Source organism: Choloepus didactylus, chromosome X (assembly GCF_015220235.1).
Source record: "Choloepus didactylus isolate mChoDid1 chromosome X, mChoDid1.pri, whole genome shotgun sequence".
NCBI classification, from domain to species: Eukaryota; Metazoa; Chordata; class Mammalia; order Pilosa; family Megalonychidae; genus Choloepus; species Choloepus didactylus.
Window position 1 is genome coordinate 126,436,992 of NC_051334.1, and position 18,887 is coordinate 126,455,878.

At 41.3% G+C, this 18,887-nt stretch overlaps 1 pseudogene; it reads left to right on the forward strand.

Annotated features, from left to right (window-relative positions):
* The first annotated feature begins 3,037 nt into the window (after positions 1-3,037).
* On the forward strand, positions 3,038-5,741 carry LOC119522333 (annotated as a pseudogene).
* The last annotated feature ends 13,146 nt before the right edge of the window (positions 5,742-18,887 follow it).

Here is an 18,887-nt window from a genome sequence, read left to right on the forward strand (position 1 = left end):
CCTAGAACTTCCCTTCTAGCCTGACTTAAAACCATTCCTTTACTTCTGTGGCTGCAGTTGTACTAGTTACAGACTCATCTAGACAAACAACTATGCAACCAGCCTATATTTTGTCTTCTCCTCTACAAAGATATTATGCAAAACTTTTCCAGTGCCTAGAAGAAATAAAATCCACTATAGCTATCACATTCTCTGATCTGCCAATCTAGTAACCAGATCAAAAATAGGAAATGAAGTCTGGGAGGGATATTTGTTTTTTCAACGGGCAGTTTGTCAATGACTCAAAGTAATGAGTTTCCAGCAACAGACTTGCAGACATCATTGCCAGGCTGTCAGGAAGATGATTTTGGGGTAGGGAGTTTCCTACTGCTCCCCAAATGACATCTATATAGGCAGGGCCCCCCATTTTCATTGCTTTGAATTGTACAGCTTTGTTGTTTGCACCTGGTTTTATTTAGATCCTCAATTTCAGTTTTCTGTGCTTTCGTTTTTTTGTGTTCTGCTTTTATTTTACTTCATGTTCTCATATATTGTTTTCTTTGTCTCATTCCCTAAACTCCTACATTACCCCCAACACACACACACACACACACACACACACACACACACACACACCTACCCCCTTGTCCTCTGAGAATCAGTGCAAACAACACCTCCTCCAGAAACTTTCTCTGATGTCCCAAACTGGGTTAAGTGTCTCTCTTATGTGAGGTAATGGAAAATGCACACAGTGCCTGTCACAAAGTAAGTCCCCAATAAATGTTATTCTTTTCTTGCCTTCCCCCATGCATACCTCTAAAATAGTATTGATACTGTATTTTCTTGTTTATATGTCTGGCATCATCACTAGATTCTGAACTCACTCGTTCCTTTATTTATTCAGCAGATATTTTCTGCATGTATTCTGTGTGCAAGGCACTGTTGATGCTAGGTGCTGGGGATACAATGGTTTCTGAAAATCATACTTTCACTGTGTCTTTGTCATTTTTGTATTTATAGTACCTAACATTGTGCCTGGCAAATTAAGAGTGCTCATTAAATATTTGCTAAATGCGGGACACTGATTACGTGCTTCAACTTGGCGGGCCTGGGCTGGGGGACCTGATCAGCCCCTGGGGAGGGTGGTGGGCACGGGCGACAGCGCCCTCCGCAGCCCCCCGGGCCTGGGAAAGTGAGGCCGGAGGCAGGCCCCATTTCCTCACCCAAAATAACACTGTTAGGGGAGGCTTGCCGGAGGGAACCGCCTTTTCCCCACCCCCTTATCTTGCCCGGACACTCCCCGTTGCCAGTGCAACTCCCATTACCACCAGTGCGCATACATTGTTGCCAGACACCGTTACCGGAGCAACTCTCGCCCCTTTTCAATCAACCTCCGCGCCCTCTCAGAACCAATCCAAGCCTTTAACCTCTACAGCTACCCCGCCCTCTAAACGCCCGATATAAGCTTGTACTCTCCCCTAATAAAGCTCTCTCTCTCTTGGTTTCTTCACCCTAAAAGAACCGTGTCCCGCCTGTTCCTTTCTCGCCGCCCTCCATACTTTGCACGCCACCCCGCCGGGGACCTGGCCAAGTCCCCCGCCTCGCCCTCGCCTCCGGGAAAGAGCCCCCGCCGCCGGTACCCTCCGAGCAATCCTGGGAGCCTAGGATTTAGCAACCGGCCGCCACCCCCCCTCCCCAGACGAATCAACTGCGACCGCAGCTAAGGGAACACGTTTCCTCAAAAGATTTTCTCAAAGTGTGGACTTTGGACTGCTTGCATCTGAATCACTGAGGGATGCAAGTTTAAGTGTAAATTCCTAGATCCCAGTCAAGATCTACTGAATCAGAATCTCTTAAGGGTGGGTCACAAGAATCTGCATTTTAAACTATTTCTGAAGGTATTTCTTTCACACTGAAGTTTGGGGACCACTGCAAAATAGGACAGCGGGGGAGCTACTGCCTATTTTTTAAAATTGTGGCTGAAACCAATTGGATCATTTTTTACACCTCTGTCTGCTGTAGGAAAATTTAGTAAAAGGGAAAGGGGGCATTAGTTAAAATTCCCTGGGAAGGTTTTTTTTTTTTAAAGCAATCAGAACCTTTTTATCCTGGGAAGGTATTTAAATAGACTTGGAATCATCAAGTAAATAAACAAAAGTCCTTCTAAAGTCTATGAAGACAAATGGAATTATTGTTATAAAATGTCATCTTTATTTAATTCAAATTTATGATACCTCAGAGTTTTCATTTTTATACAGGTACTTGTATACTTGGTAGTATATAAGGACCCTTTGTATAATCTAACAATGTAATATATTGAGTCCCATATTATAAATTTGAATAACAAATTTATTGTTTTAAATTATGAAGGAGTATGTCACAACTATTTGCACTTTGACACTGGTTATATATGTGATTTATCTTTTGCCTAGTCCTTGGTGAGGAAGGGTAGTGCTGATTCTCCATGAAATTTTATTCATTTTACTATTTTATGCCATGTTTTCCAAGAACATTCTGTTATTAAAACTGTTCTTTGGTAATAGATTAGGCATTTAAGGTCTGATTCAACCAAAGACAAAACAATGACCCTTTCAAGAAGACTTGAAAAGTTGGATTTTATGACCATGTTCTGGGGTCAGGAACAGTCCATTTGTAGCGTTTGCCTCGATGTGATCCTCATAGTCAAGATCCCAGCTGTTTCTTCCTTGTGATCATTGCATCCGGACACAAACCTCTGAAATATTCACAAGTTTGTACATCTGTTTCCCTCCTTGTAACTGTCTCCTTTTTTTAAAACTTAATTCAGGATTTTGTTGGTGGTGCCACTGCTGCCAGGCTGGATTACTAACTGTTTCCCCCACGCCACCCATTTGGCACCATGTCCAATGATTTGAGAATTCTGCTAGTGACTCCCCTCTGGAGCTGAGCGAGTACTGAGACTGGCGGTTCAGTGGTAATAACCAAGAGCATGAAAAGTTACTGAAAGAAAGTACTACATTGTATGCAGGCAATCTTTCCTTTTGTACAACTCAAGATCAAACAAATGAGCTCTTTGGGAATGTGGTTTGCAGAATATCAAAATAGAGCCGATGCTGAAAATGCCATGCGGTTCCTAAACAGGACCCGCCTAGATGACCATATCATCCGTACAGATTGAGATCTAGGCTTTAGACAAGGTAGGCAGTATGGCCGGGGCTGATCTGGGGACCAGGTCTGAGATGAGTTTCGTGAAGATTTTGATGCTGGCAGAAGAGGCTTTGGAAAATAGGTTTATGTCTATGTTAGGAGAGGAATCAATCCAGCAGTGAAAAACCTGCAGCTCTAACCCCTTGACAAGTTTATTAATGAGCAACATTAGGTCTGCAAATAGCTCATTCCATAGAAGTTCAAATTACTTTACTCATTGAACAGAAACTCTCTTGATGTATTTTTTCTCTCTGAAAAGTTTTTAAATGGCACGAACAAAAAAAATCCTTTTGTTTTTGTCCTAATTGTGAGGCTGTTTGTCAGATTACCAGTTTGACCACCATGTAGTTAAAAGTGAAGTGCCACACGGGGCCACGGGAGGGGGAGACGGCAGCGGCGGCCATTTTGAACCGCCGCTGCCTCCCTTGGAGTGCGCCCCTCCACCCCCACTTCCCCTTTCGCCTCCTGACAGGAAAGGTTTAAGGGGGACAGAACCCTGGGAGGCTGGGCCGGGCTCGAGGGCTGCCCTGGGGGCCGGGGCCATGGATGTGCGCTGTCTAAAGGTGAATGAATTTCTCCAGAAGCTGCAGCACTGTGGCCTGGACACTGGCGGCCTCGGGGCCGCTCTCCTCAGCCTCCCATTGAAGAGGATGAAGATGACTTTGACGATACCCTTGTTGCCATTGACACATATAACTGCGATCTCCACTTCAGGGTTTCCCGAAACCAGAGTAGCGGCTACCAACTCACAACTGAGGGCTTTGCATATCTGTGGTCAGGAGCCGGTGCCAGCTATGGGGTCAGAAGGGGCCGTGTGTGCTTCGAGATGAATATCAATGAGGAAATCTCTGTGAAGCACCTTGCATCTGGAGCCTGACCACCACGTGGTCTGTATCGGCTGGTCTCTGGACTCCTGCAGCACTCAGCTAGGGGAAGAGCCTTTCTCCTATGGCTATGGAGGCACTGGGAAGAAGTTCACCAATAGCCAGTATGAAAACTATGGAGACAAGTTTGCAGAGAATGATGTGATTGGCTGCTTTGTGGACTTTGAATGTGGGAATGATGTGGAGCTTTCCTTTACCAAGAACAGGAGGTGGATGGGCACTGCCTTCTGAATCCAGAAGGAAGCCTTGGGGGTCAGGCCCTATACCCTCATGTTCTGGTGAAGAATTGTGGCGTGGAGTTCAACTTTGGGCAGAGAGCAGAGCCCTACTATTCTGTCCTCCCAGGCTTCACCTTCATCCAGCACCTTCCCCTTCGTGAGCATATCTGAGGCATCATCAGACCAAAGTGCAAGCAGAGTATGAGATTCTGATGATGGTAGGCCTACCTGCTGCAGGCAAGACCACATGGGCCATCAAACATGCAGCCTTCCACCCCTCCAAGAAGTACAACATCCTGGGTACCAATGCCATCATGGATAAGATGTGGGTGATGGGCCTACGTCGGCAGTGGAACTACACTGGCCGCTGGGACATCCTAATCCAGCAGGCCACACAGTGCCTCATCCAGATTGACACCTCCAAGAAATACAACTATATCCTAGATCAGACAAATGAGGAAAAATGAGACCATCTGAAGGCTTCCAGCAAAAGGCTATTGTAATGTGTCCCACTGATGAGGACCTAAAAGACTGAACAATAAAGCGAACCGACTAGGAAGGGAAGGATGTTCCGGATCATGCAGTATTAGAAGTGAAAGCCAACTTCACATTACCAGGCGTTGGGGACTTTCTGGATGAAGTTCTGTTCACTGAACTTCAGCAGGAGGAAGCGCACAAGCTGGTGAGGCAATCCAACGAGGAAGGTTGCAAGGCTGGGCCACTCCCCGAAAAACGCTTTGACAACCAAGGTGGTGCTGGCTTTCAGGGCCGTCGAGGTGGTTTCCAGCACTATGACAACTGAGGCCCCCCCAGGGGTAACCGAGGAGGCTTTCAGAAACGAGGGGGAGGCAGCGGTTGAGGAGGCAACTACAGAGGAGGTTTCAACCGTAGTGGGGGTAGTGGCTACAGCAAGAACCACTGGGGCAACAACAGCTGGGATAACAACTCCCACAACCAAGGCAGCTACAACCGGACCCCCAGCAGCAGCTACCAACACAAGAGCCACCACCACCACAATCACCACCACAGCAACCGTCACCGCCACCCTAGTCACAGCCCTGCTCGGAATCTCATGGGAGCCAGCAGCTACAACATGAACAGCAACATCCCTGGCTCAAGCGCCACTACCAGCACCCCCACCACCAGCAGCTGTAGCCCTCCACAGCTGAGTTACAGCCAGCCACCCTACAACCAGGGAGCTTATAGCCGGGGCTATACAGTCCCACCACTTCCACCTCTGCCACCACCTGCCTACAACTATGGGAGATACCGTGGCTACAACCCGGCTCCTTATACCTCACCCCCACCTCCCACCGCACAGACCAACCCTCAGCCCAGCTATAACCAGTATCAGCAGTATGCCCAGCAGTGGAACCAGTGCTATCAGAACCAGGGCCAGTGGCCTCCCTACTATGGGAACTATGACTACAGGAGCTACTCCGGGAACACACAGGGTGGCACGAACACACAATAGCCAAGGCACTCCAGAGGCCCCTGGAAGCCCCTGCTAGCTTCTTCCACCAGTGCCCACTTGGGCCCCCTCCTCCAACCCCACTGGGTCCCATGGTGCTGGGGGATGGGGTCATCTCAGGGCTGCCTCCCTGCCCAGCCTCCCTCCAGCCTTCTGCCTCCCCACCAAGGTGCTTCTTTTCCCCACACAGGGGCAGGCATTTCTCTCTGGATTCAAAAAGGCAACAATGACCTTTTATTTTCTGTTTGTCCCCCCAACCTTTCACTCCCTCCTCCCCTTCTTCACCTTCTTCCTTTTTGACTGAAGAATCCCTCCCGCTTCCATGGTCACATGGTGAGGCTACAGTGACTGAGAGGAGGGGACCCCTTCCTTATTCATTCATCCCAACCCTGCTCCAGCCCCTCAGCTTTCCAGCCCCTCATGCAGTTGGTTGTAAATTCTTCCAGGAGCTGTTTTACTGTCTACTTTTCAGAATTTAAAAAAAAGCAAACCACAAGTTTAAAAAGCAAACTGTGGAGGGAGGAAGCAGTGACAGATTTTTTTTTTTTGGTAATTATGCTTTTTTTTAATTTTTAGAATTTGTCAGTTTTTACTGTGGGTCAGCTGTCAATATTTCATCAAGATAACCATTTCTTTGCTGAGTGCAGGTGACCAAGGAAGAGCCAAACCCTTGAAACAAAACACACAAAAAACAAAATCATCTTTAACCTAACTTTTTATACAATGTCTCAGTTCCCTGTAACTTTGCACACAAGCTTCTGTGTTGAGTTGAATCGTAACTGCTTTTTGTATTTGGAGAGAGCGTGACTATTGAACTTAAAACCTTTTATTCTAGGTGTTCTGGTAGTTTCTGGTGGGATTAGCGGGTGAGAGGGAAGGTGGGAGTGGTTAGCGAGATCCTTTCCTTCAGAAAATGAAGTTTCTCCCACTGCCTCCTCCCCAAAGTCCCCCAGGTCCCGGACCTTAAACTTTTTCCTACCGTGATCCTTTGATTATTTTTACTTCCCTTGGCCCATGTTTTAACAGAATTTTAACAAACTGCACTTAAGGAAAAAAAAGTGAAGTGCCCTTTAGGAATAAATTAGTTACGTAAGACCTATGACAACCAAAGCACATTTCTTTCTGGAAGACTTGAGCTGGATTTTTTTTTACTTTGTTTTCATTTTCTTTTCTTCCTTTCACCCTCCTCCTCCCTTCCTTCCTCTCTCTTTGTCTAACTGCCTTCCTTCCTTCATCCCTCACTCCCTTCCTTTCTCTCTGTCTCCCTTCCTTCTTTCCTTCCTTAAATATTTACTACTTTTATTTGCATGAATTAAAATTCACTCTTTTTAGGGCACAGTTCTATAAGTTTTGAAAAATACTTAGAGTTGTGTAACCACTACCACAATAAGGACACAGAATAGTCTGAGCATCTCAAAAAAATCCCCTGTGCTGTCCCGTTGTACTCATTTCTTTCACCTATCCCCAGCCCCTGGCAACCACATATCTGTTTTTTTAATGCAATTTTATTGAGATATATTCGCATATCATATAATCATCCAAAGTATACAATCAGTTGTTCACAGTGTCATCATATAGTTGTGCGTTCATCAACACAATCAATTTTTTGAACATTTTCATTACTCCAAGAAATAAAAATGAAAATAAGAATAAAAATTATAAGTACAAAAGAACACTCAAAACATTTCATACCCCCCCAATTATTCATTTACTTTTTGTCCCCCTTTTTCTCTACTTATCTGTCCATATACTGAATAAAGGGAGTGTGAGCCACAAGGTTTTTGCAATCACACGGTAATACCATATAAGCTATATAGTTATACAATCGTCTTCAAGAATCAACAATACTGGGTTGCAGTTCAACAGTTTCAGGTATTTCCTTTTAGCTATTCTAAGACACCAATAACTAAAAAGGGATATCTATAAAATGCATAAGAATAACCTCCAGAATGACCTCGCAACTCCATTTGAAATCTCTCAGCCACTAAAACTTTATTTTGTTTCATTTCCCTTTCCCCTTTTGGTCAAGAAGCCTTTCTCAATCCCACAATGCCAGGTCCAGGCTCATCCCCAGGAGTCATGTCCCAAGTTGCCAGGGATATTTACACCCCTGGGAGTCAGGTCCCATGTTGGGTGGAGGGCAGTGAGTTTACCTGCAGTGTAGTCTTAGAGAGAGAGGCCACGTCTGAGCAACGAAAGAGGTTCTCTGGGGAGTGACTCTTAGGCACAATTTTAAGTAGGCTTAGCCTCTCCTTTGCAGTAACAAGCCTTATAAGGGGAAGCCCCAAGATCAAGGGCCCGGCATACCAAATTGTCAGTCCTCCATGTTTGTGAGAATACCAGCAACAACTCAGGTGGGGAAGTTTAATATTTCCAATTTTTTCCCAGTCCCTCAAGGGGGCTTTGCAAATACATTTTTATTTTCTGCCCAAATTACTCTGGGATGTATTGGGGCTTCATACTAACCTGTGCAAATCAACCAGAACTCACCCCCTATTCAAGGTTCCATGTACTTACGATGTTTGAATAAACTGACCATACAAGTTGAGTTATATAACGTGCTGCAGAAAACTATAGATTATCCACCAAATAGACATCAATTCCTTTCATCTCATATAGGAGTTAAAGTTTTAAAACACAGTCAATGTCAATATCATCCTTTTCCCTTTAGTGTGGTTATCTTAGTCCTAACCAAGTCCATTTTGTTCATATCTCTGATTAAAGTCTGATCTCTTTTTCAGCTTCTTTAACATTTGCAGTATGGGGTAATGCTGACATTCAGAGCTGCTGAACACTGGCTCTGAGTCTCAGGCACCACACAGATACCCCAAGCTCCAGGGACCAACCAGGTCACATACAAACAGCTCAGCATTTTAGAATTTAGAAGTAACTGTTACACCTCATGAATAGATGTGACTGCTGTAAGAGTTTACAATCTAGGAACCTTTTCTATAAGCCTTCCCCTGATAACCTATGCTCCCAGATTCACTTCTCAGAGTTTGCACATTATTGTTAGTCCACAATAGTGAGGCATTATAATGCTTATCTTTTTTATTCTGGTTTCTTTCACTCAGCATACTGTCCTCAAGGTCCATTCACCTAGTTGCGTACCTCACAACTTCATTTCTTCTTGCTGTTGCTCAATATTCCATTGAATGTATACACCACAGTTCACCATTCCATTTATCAGTCAATGTACCCTTAGGCCACCTCTATCCATTGCGAATCGTGAATACTGCCACCACAAACACCAGTGTGCAATGTCCGTTCATGTCCCTGCTCTTAGTCTTCCAAGTATATACCCAATAACGGGGTTGCAGGACCATATGGCAACCCCATCCTTAGCTTCCTGTGGAACCAACACACTGCCCTCCAGATGGGCTGCACCATTCTACTTCCCTACCAACAGTCAATAGATACATCCCTCTCTGCACATTTTCTCCAACATTTGTATCCCTTTGTTTAATTTTTAAACAGTTTTATTCACACACCACACAATCCATTCTAAGAAAACTATCAATGATTCCCAGTATAGTCACATGGTTATGCATTCACCTCCACAACCTATATGAGGGCATTTCCATTTCTTCTGCAAAGAAAGAGGAAAAGAAGAAAAAAAATGAAGAAGAAAAAAGATAGAAGAAAAATAAAAATGAAGTAAAATACAATGAAAAGGTCAGACAACACCACCACCAAGAATCCTATATCTCTCCCTTATAACCCCCTCTTACAGACATTTAGCTTTGGTATATTGCCTTTTTGAAAATTAATGGAAGCATCTTATAATGTTACCATTAACTATAGACTCTAGTTTGTGTTGATTGTATTTTTTCCCTTGTACCATCCAATTTTCAACACCTTGCAAAGTTGATATTCATTTGTTCTCCCTCTTTTAAAAACATTCTTATATTTGTACATTTAATCACCATCATTGGCCACTCTAGGTTTCACTCAGTTATGCAATCCCAGTCTTTATATTCTATCTTTCTTTCTGGTGTCATACATGCACCTAGCATTCCTCTTTCAACTGCACTCACATTCATCTCTGTTCAGAGTACTTACAATATTGTGCTACCATCACACAGCATTATGCTATCCATTTCTGGATCTATACAATCAATCCTGTTTACCCTTATGTACTCCTTCAGTATCCAATGCCCAATATCTATCTTTCTATCTCTGAGTTCTCAACTTTAACTCTCAAATTTCTCTCATGAATGTTAGTTCATATTAGTTAGTCCATAGAGTACTGTCCTTTTGTTTCTGGCTAATTTCACTCAATGTAATGTCTACTCCATCATTTTGACTTTTAGACTTTATATGTCATATCTTATTTTATTTTATTTTCCCTCTCTCTTTTTACTCTTACTGATAGTCTTCATTTCTACTTGCTTCTCTGAACCACTGTCCCCTGTCTTTTCCTATCTGCCTGTAGTGCTCCCTTTACTATTTCTTGTAGAGCAGGTTTCTTGTTCACAAATTCTCAGTGCCTGTCTGAAAATATTTTAAATATCTCCCTCATTTTTGAAGGACAGTTTTTCTGGATGTATAATTCTTGGTTGGAAGTTTTTCTTTTCAGTATCTTAAATACATCATAGCACTGCCTTCTCACCTACATGGTTTCTACTGAGAAATCTGCACATAGTCTTATCGAGCTTCCTTTATATGTGATGGATGGCTTTTCTCTTGCTGCTTTCAGAATTCTCTCTTTGTCTTTGACATTTGGGAGTCTGATTATTAATTCTTTGAACTAGGTCTATTTGAATCTATTCTGTTTGGGGTACACTGTGCTTCTTGAATCTGTAATTTTATGTCTTTCATAAGAGATGGGAAATTTTCATTGATTATTTCCTCCATTATTCTTTCTGCCCTCTTTCCCTTCTCTTCTCCTTCTGGGACAACCATGACACATATATACATGCACTTCATGTTGTCATTCAATTCCCTGAGACCCTGCTCATATTTTTCCAATCTTTTCCCTATCTGATCTTTTGTGTGTAGGATTTCAGATATCCTGTCCTCTAGTTCCTGAATCCTTTCTTCTGCCCCTTCAAATATTCTGTTTTATGTCTCTACTGTGTTTTTCATCTCTTCTATTTTGCCTTTAATTCCCATAAGTTCTGCCATTTGTTTTTTCAAGCTTATGAGTTCTTCCTTATGGTCATCCAGTGTTCTTCTTATATCCTTCATCTATTTTTCTATGTCTTCCCTCAGTTTGTTAACTTGATTTTTGAATTGATTTAGATTTGTTTGAACATCTCCAATTAGTTCTTCCTTCAGTTCATTGAATTGATTTAGCAATAATTGCTTCAACTCCTGTATCTCAGTTGAACTATTATTACCTTTGTTCCTTTGGCTGGTCCATATTTTTGTGCTTCCTAGTATGGCTCATTATCTTGAGCTGCTGGGTCATATGGTAATTCTTTACTTAGCTTCCTGAGGAACTTCAAAACTGTCACAGTGGCTTCACCATTTTACATTGCCACCAGCAATGTATGATTATTCCTATTTCTCTACATCCTCTCCAACACTTGTTATTTTCTGTTTTTTTTTTAAATATTAGCCATTCTAGTGAATGTGAAATTAATGATTTTGAGCATCTTTTCAAGTGCTTTTTAGTCATTGGGATATCCTCTTTGGAAAAATATCTATTCAAGCCTTTTCCCCATTTTTTAAAAATGGTTTTATTCAGTACAACTCTACAGTCGATTTGTTTGGACACCACGATTGCATGGAGCTTCAAATAGGAAGTGAGATATGGTGGGTTGGTATAGGCTGGAGTGAAATAGTGACACATCCCAGAGTAATTTGGGCAGATAATAAAAAATATATTTACAGCCTCCCCCTCCCCAGCCCGAGGATCTGGGAGAAGGTGCGGATGTGTTGGACATCCTCACCTGGACTGGTGTTGATGTTGTCACAAACATCGGGACTGGCGGTTTGATGTGCTGAGCCCTCGATCATGGGACTTGCCCTTATGAGGCTCGTTACCGCAAAGGAGAGTCTGGACTTGCATGTAGTTGTGCCTAGGAGTCTCCCCTTGAGTGCCTCTTTGTTGCTCAGATGTGGCCCTCTCTCTGTCTAACTGAGCCATCTCGACAGGTGGGCTCGCTGCCCTCCCCCCTACGTGGGACCCGACTCCCAGGGTTGTAAATCTCCCTGGCAATGCAGCATATGACTCCCGGGGATGAATGTGGACCCGGCATCATGGGACTGGGGGTGTCTTCTTGACCAAAAGGGGGATGCAAAATTAGACGAAATAGTTTCAGTGGCTGGGAGATTTCGGGTGGAGTCGAGAGGTCACTCTGGTGGACATTCTTATGCACTATATAGATAACACCTCTTAGGTTTTAATGTACTGGAATAGCTAGAAGTAAATACCTGAAACTACCAAACTCCAACCCAGCAGTCTGGACTCCTGAAGACAATTATATAATAATGTAGATTACAAGGGGTGACAGTGTGATTGTGGAGACCTTGTGGATCACACCCCCTTTATCTAGTGTATGGATGAGTAGAAAAATGGGATAAAAACTAAAGGACAAATGGGGTGGGATGGGGGGATGATTTGGGTGTTCTTTTTTCACTTTTATTTTTTATTCTTGTTCTGGTTCTTTCTGATGTAAGGAAGATGTTCAGAGATAGATTGTGGTGATGAACACATAACTATGTTATCATACTGTGGACAGTGGATTGTATACCATGGATGATTGTATGGTGTGTGTGAATGTATTTCAATAAAACTGAATTTAATTTAAAAAAAAGGTTTTATTGAGATATATTCACATACTATACAATCATCCATGGTGTACAATCAACTGTTCACAGTACCATCATATAGTTGTGCATTCATCACCCCAATCAATTTTTAACAGCTTCCTTACACCAGAAAGAATAAAAATAAAAATAAAAATAAAAGTAAAAAGAACACCCAAATCACCCCCCCAATCCCACCTATTTTCATTTAGTTTTAGCCCCCATTTTTCTACTCATCATACATACACTGGGTAAAGGGAGTGTAAACCACAAGGTTTTCATAATCACACTGTAACCCCTACAGAGTTAAACAATCATCTTCAAGAATCACGGCTACTGGGTTGCAGTTTGATAGTTTCAGGTATTTACTTCTAGATATTCCAATACACTAAAACCTAAAAAGAAATATCCATATAGCACATAAGAATGCCCTCCAGAGCAACCTCTCAACTCCATTTGAAATTTCTCAGCCACTGAAACTTCATTTTGTTTCATTTGGCTTCCCCCTTTTGGTCAAGATGATTTTCTCAATCCCACAATGCCTCGTCCAGGCTCATCCCTGGGAGCCATATCCTGTGTTGCCAGGGAGATTTACACCCCTGGGAGTCAGGTCCCACAAAAGGGGGGAAGGCAGTGAGTTCACGTGCCAAGTTGGCTTAGCTAGAGAGAGAGGGCCACATCTGAGCAACAAAAAGGCACTCGGGGAGACCCTTAGGCACAACCACAAGTAGGCTTAGCCTCTCCCTTGCAGCAACAAGCTTCATAAGGGCAAGCCCCAAGATCAAGGGCCTGGTATACCAAATTGTCAGTCCTCAGTGTTTGTGAGAATATCTGTAATAACCCAGATGGGGATGTCCAACATTTCCACATTCCCCCCAGCTCCTCAGGGGGGCCCTGCATATATATTTTTATTCTCTGCCCAAATTACTTTGGGATGTATTGCTATTTCACACTAATCTGCATGAACCTACCAGATCTCACTTCCTATTCAAAGTTCCATGCAATTATGGTGTTTGAATAAACTGACTGTACAAATTAAATTATTTAGTGTTCTGCAGAAGATATATATCCTGCACCAAATAAATATCTCTTCCCTTGGTATCACACAGAAGTTGAAGTTTTAAAAAAGTCAGTATTGCCCTTTACCCTTTGGCCTGATTTGCCTTAGTCCTAACCAGATCTGCTTCATTCATATCACTAATTGAAGTCTGGACTCTTTCAGCTTTTTAAACAGTTGCTGTATGTGCTAATACTGACATTCATATCTGCTGAGCTCTAGCTCTGAGTTTCAGGTATCACACAGATACCCAAAGTTCCAGAGACTGACCAGGTTATACACAAAGGGATCAGCATCTCAGAATTTGGAGATAGCTATTACAATTCAGGAATAGATGTGACTGCTGTAAGAGCTTACAATCTAGAGAACTTTACAATAAGCATTCCCCTGATAAGCTGTGCTCTAAGATTCAATTCTGAGTTTACACATTGTAGTTAGTCCGTATTGGTGAGGCATTATAGTGTTTGCCTTTGTTTCTGGCGTACTTCACTCAAAATGCTTTCTACAGGATCCATTCTCCTCATTGCGTGTCTCACAGCTTCACTCCTTCTCACAGTTGCTCAATATTCCATTATATGCATACAGCACAGTTCACCATTCTGTTCCTCAGTGTACCCTTAGGCCACCTCCACTCATTGCAAATCACGAATACTGCCTCCATAAACATCAGTGTACAAATGTCCATTCATGTCCCTGCTCTCAGATCTTCCAAGTGTATACCCCATAATGAGATTGTAGGACCTTATGGCACCCACATACTTTGCTTCTTGTGGAACCACCACACTGTCCTTCAGATAGGCTACACCATTCTACCTCCCTACCAATAGTAAATAGTACATCCCTCTCTCCATGTTTTCTCCAGCACTTTTATCCCTATTTATATTTTTTCCTACAATTTTATGGAGATATATTCACATACCACACAATCGTCCACAGTGTACAATCAATTGTTCATGGTATCATCATATAGTTGTGCATTTGTCACCACAATCAGCACTGGAACATATTCATTACTAGGAAAAAAAATTTAAGAATAATAAAAACGATAATAAAAAGAAAAACAAAATACTATACAATACAGTATAATAGTAAGGTCAGACAACAACACCACTACCAAGACCCCCATATCTCTCTTGTATTCCCCTCTCATACACATTTAGCTTTGGTATATTGCCTTTGTTACATTTAATGGAAACATATTACAATGTTATTATTGGCCATAAACTCCAGTTTGCTTTGATTGTATTTTTCCCCAATACCATCCCTTTTTCAATACTTTGCATGGTTGACTTTCATTTGTTCTCCCACAAATAAAAACATTTTTATATTTGTACATTTAGTCACAATCATTGACCACTCTAGTTTTCACTAAGTTATACAGTCCCAGTCTTTATCATCTATCTTTACCTCTGGTGTCATACATTCTCCTATCCCACCTCTTTCAGCTTTACTCACAGACATCTTTGTTCAGTGTACTTACAATACTGTGCTACCATCACACAGTATTATGCTATCCATTTCTGGATCTATACAAACAGTCCTGTTGAGCATTCTATATTCCTTCAGCATTGAATGCCTGATCTCTACCCTCTTTCTATCTCCTGATAACCTGTGTTCTCAAATTTAACTCTCAAAGTTTGCTCATTAATGTTAGTTCATATTAGTGAGACCATACAGTATTCCATGTTATTATATGTTCCATGACTTTGTTCTGTCTTACAGCTGTGAAATATTCCATCATGTGTATTTACCAGTTTGTTTACCCACTCGTCTGTTGATGGACATTTGGGCTGTTTCCATCTCTTGGCAATCATGAATAATACTGCAATAAACATCAGTTTACAAATGTCCATTCATGTCTTAACTTTCAGTTCCTCTGAGTATATACCTAGTAATGGAATAGTTGGGTCATATGGCAAATCTATACTTAGCTTCCAGAGGAACCTCCACACTGTCTTCCAGAGTGGTTGCACCAATCTACATTCCCACCAACAATGAATAAGTGTGCCTCTTTCTCCACATCCTCTCCAGCACTTGTAATTTTATGCTTTTTGGATAGTGGTCATTCTGCTAGGTGTGAGATGATATCTCATTGTTGTTTTGATTTGCGTTTCCCTAATAGCCAGTGAAGTTGAGCATTTTTTTCATGTTTTTGAGCCATTTGTATTTCCTCTTCAGAAAATTGTCTGTCCATGTCTTTTGCCCATTTTTAAACTGGGTTGTTTGTCTTTTTGTTGTTGAGTTGTAGGATTTCTTTATATCTTCTGGATATTAAACCCTTATTGGATATGTGGTTTCCAAATATTTTCTCACATTGAGTAGGTTGTCTTTTTTACTTTTGTAACAAAGTTCTTTGGCAAATATTTTTAATTTTGAAGAGGTCCCGTTTATCTATTTCTTTCATTGCTTTTGTTTTGGGTGTACATCTCAGAAACTATTTTCTAACACAAGATCCTGAAGATGCTTCCCTACATTTTCTTCTAGGATTTTTATAGTCCTGGCTCTTATATTTATGTCTTTGAACCATTTTGAGTTAAATTTTGCATATGGTGTGAGATAGAGGTCCTCTTTCATTCTTTTGCACTTGGATATTCATTTCTCCCAGCACCATTTGTTAAAGAGACTATCCTACCCCAATTGAGTGGACTTGCCAGCCTTGTCAAAAACCATAGATGTGGGGGTCTATTATTGAGCTCTCAATTCTATTCCTTTGGTCTCTATATGTAGCCTCGTGACAGTACCATGCTGTTTTGACCACTGTAGCTTTGTAATGTGCTTTAAAGTCAGAAAGTGTGAATCCTCCATCTTTGTTCTTCCTTTTCAAGATGTTTTTGGCTATTTGGAGCCCCTTACCCTTCCAAATAAATTTAGTAATTGGCTTTTCCAGTTCTGAAAAGTAGGCTGTTGGAATTTTGATTGGGATTGCATTGAATCTATAAATCATTTTGGGTAGAATTGACATCATAACGATATTTAGTCTTCCAATCCATGAACATGGAATTTCCGTCCATTTATTTAGGTCTTCTTTGATTTCTTTTAGCAAAGTTTTGTAGTTTTCTGTGTACAAGTTCTTTACATCCTTGGTTAAATTTACTCCTAGTTATTTGATTCTTTTAGTTGCTATTTTAAACGGAAACTTTTCCTGATTTCCTCCTCAGCTTGTTCATTAATAGTGTATAGAAACATTACTAGTGTATAGAAAAACTACTGATTTTTGCATGTTGATCTTGTACCCTGCCACTTTGCTGAAATCGTTTATTAGTTCTAGTAGCTTTGTTGTTGATTTCTGTGACTTTCTATATATAGTATCATATCATCTGCAAAGAGTGAAAGTTTTAGTCCTTCATTTCCAATTTGAAGGTCTTCTATTTCTTTTTCTTGCCTAACTGCTCCAGCTAGAACTTCCAGCACCATGTTGAATAACAGTGGTGACAGTGGGCATCCTGGACTTGTTCCAGATCTTAGATGGAAAGCTTTGTCTTTCACCTTTGAGTATAACGTTAGCAGTTTTTCACATATGCCCTTTATTATCTTGAGGAAGTTTCCTTCTATTCCTATCTTTCAATGTGTTTGTATCAAGAACATATGTTGGATTTTGTTAAATGCCATTTCTGAGTCAACTAAGATGATCATGTGTTTTTTTTTCCTTCATTTTGTGGTGGTGCTGTGTTACATTAATTGATTTCCTTATGTTGAACTACCCATGCATACCTGGGATATACTCCACTTGATCATGGTGTATAATTCTTTTAATGTGCTGTTGGATTCAATTTGCAAGTATTTTGTTGTGGATTTTTGCATTATATTCACAAGAGAAATAGGTCTGTAACTTTCCTTTCTTATAGTATCTTCATCTGACTTTGGTATTAAGGTAATGTTGGCCTCGTAGAATGAGTTAGGTAGTGTTCCCTCCTGTTCAATTTTTGGAAGAGTTTGAGCAGAATTAGTATTAATTCTTCTTGGAATGACTGGTAGACTTCATCTGTGGAGCCATCTGGTCCTGGGCTTTACTTTATTGGGAGGTTTTTGAGGACTGATTCAATCTCTTTGCATGTAATTGGTCTGTTGAGGTCTTCTATTTCTTGTAGAGTCCATAAAGGTTGTTTGTGTGTTTCTAGGAATTTGTCCATTTCATCTAGATTGTCTAATGTGTTGGCATGCAGTTGTACATGGTATCCTCTTATGATACTTTTTATTTCTGTGGTCAGTGCTAATGTCTCCCCTCTCATTTCTGATTTTATCTGTATTCTCTTTTTTTTCTTTGTCAGTCTAGCTAAGAGTTTGTCAAACTTATTGATATTTTTTCAAAGAGCCAACCTTAGTTTTAGTTCATTCTCTCTATCATTTATTTATTCTCAGTTTCATTTATTTCTGCTCTAATTTTGTTATTTCCTTTCTTCTGCTTCCTTTGGGGTTAGCTTGCTGCTCTTTTTCTAGATCCTACAGATGTGCAATTAGGTCTTTGATTTCAGCTTTTTCTTCTTTTTGAACATAAGCCTTTATGGCAATAAATTTCCCTCTCACCACTGACTTTGCTGCATCCCATACATTTTGATATGCTGTGTTCTTGGTTTCATTTGTCTCAAGATATTTACTGACTTCCCATTAATTTCTTCTTTGACACACTGATTTTTTTTTATCTTCATTTTATTGAGATATATTCACATACCACGCAGTCATACAAAACAAATCGTACATTCGATTGTTCACAGTACCATTACATAGTTGTACATTCATCACCTAAATCAATCCCTGACACCTTCATTAGCACACACACAAAAATAATAAGAATAATAATTAGAGTGAAAAAGAGCAATTGAAGTAAAAAAGAACACTGGGTACCTTTGTCTGTTTGTTTGTTTGTTTCCTTCCCCTATTTTTCTACTCATCCATCCATAAACTAGACAAAGTGGAGTGTGGTCCTTATGGTTTTCCCAATCCCATTGTCACTCCTCATAAGCTACATTTTTATACAATTGTCTTCGAGATTCATGGGTTCTGGGTTGCAGTTTGATAGTTTCAGGTATCCACCACCAGCTACCCCAATTCTTTAGAACCTAAAAAGGGTTGTCTAAAGTGTGCGTAAGAGTGCCCACCAGAGTGACCCCTCAGCTCCTTTTGGAATCTCTCTGCCACTGAAGCTTATTTCATTTCCTTTCACATCCCCCTTTTGGTCAAGAAGATGTTCTCCGTCCCACGATGCCAGGTCTACATTCCTCCCTGGGAGTCATATTCCACGTTGCCAGGGAGATTCACTCCCCTGGGTGTCTGATCCCACGTAGGGGGGAGGGCAGTGATTTCACCTTTCAAGTTGGCTTAGCTAGAGAGAGAGGGCC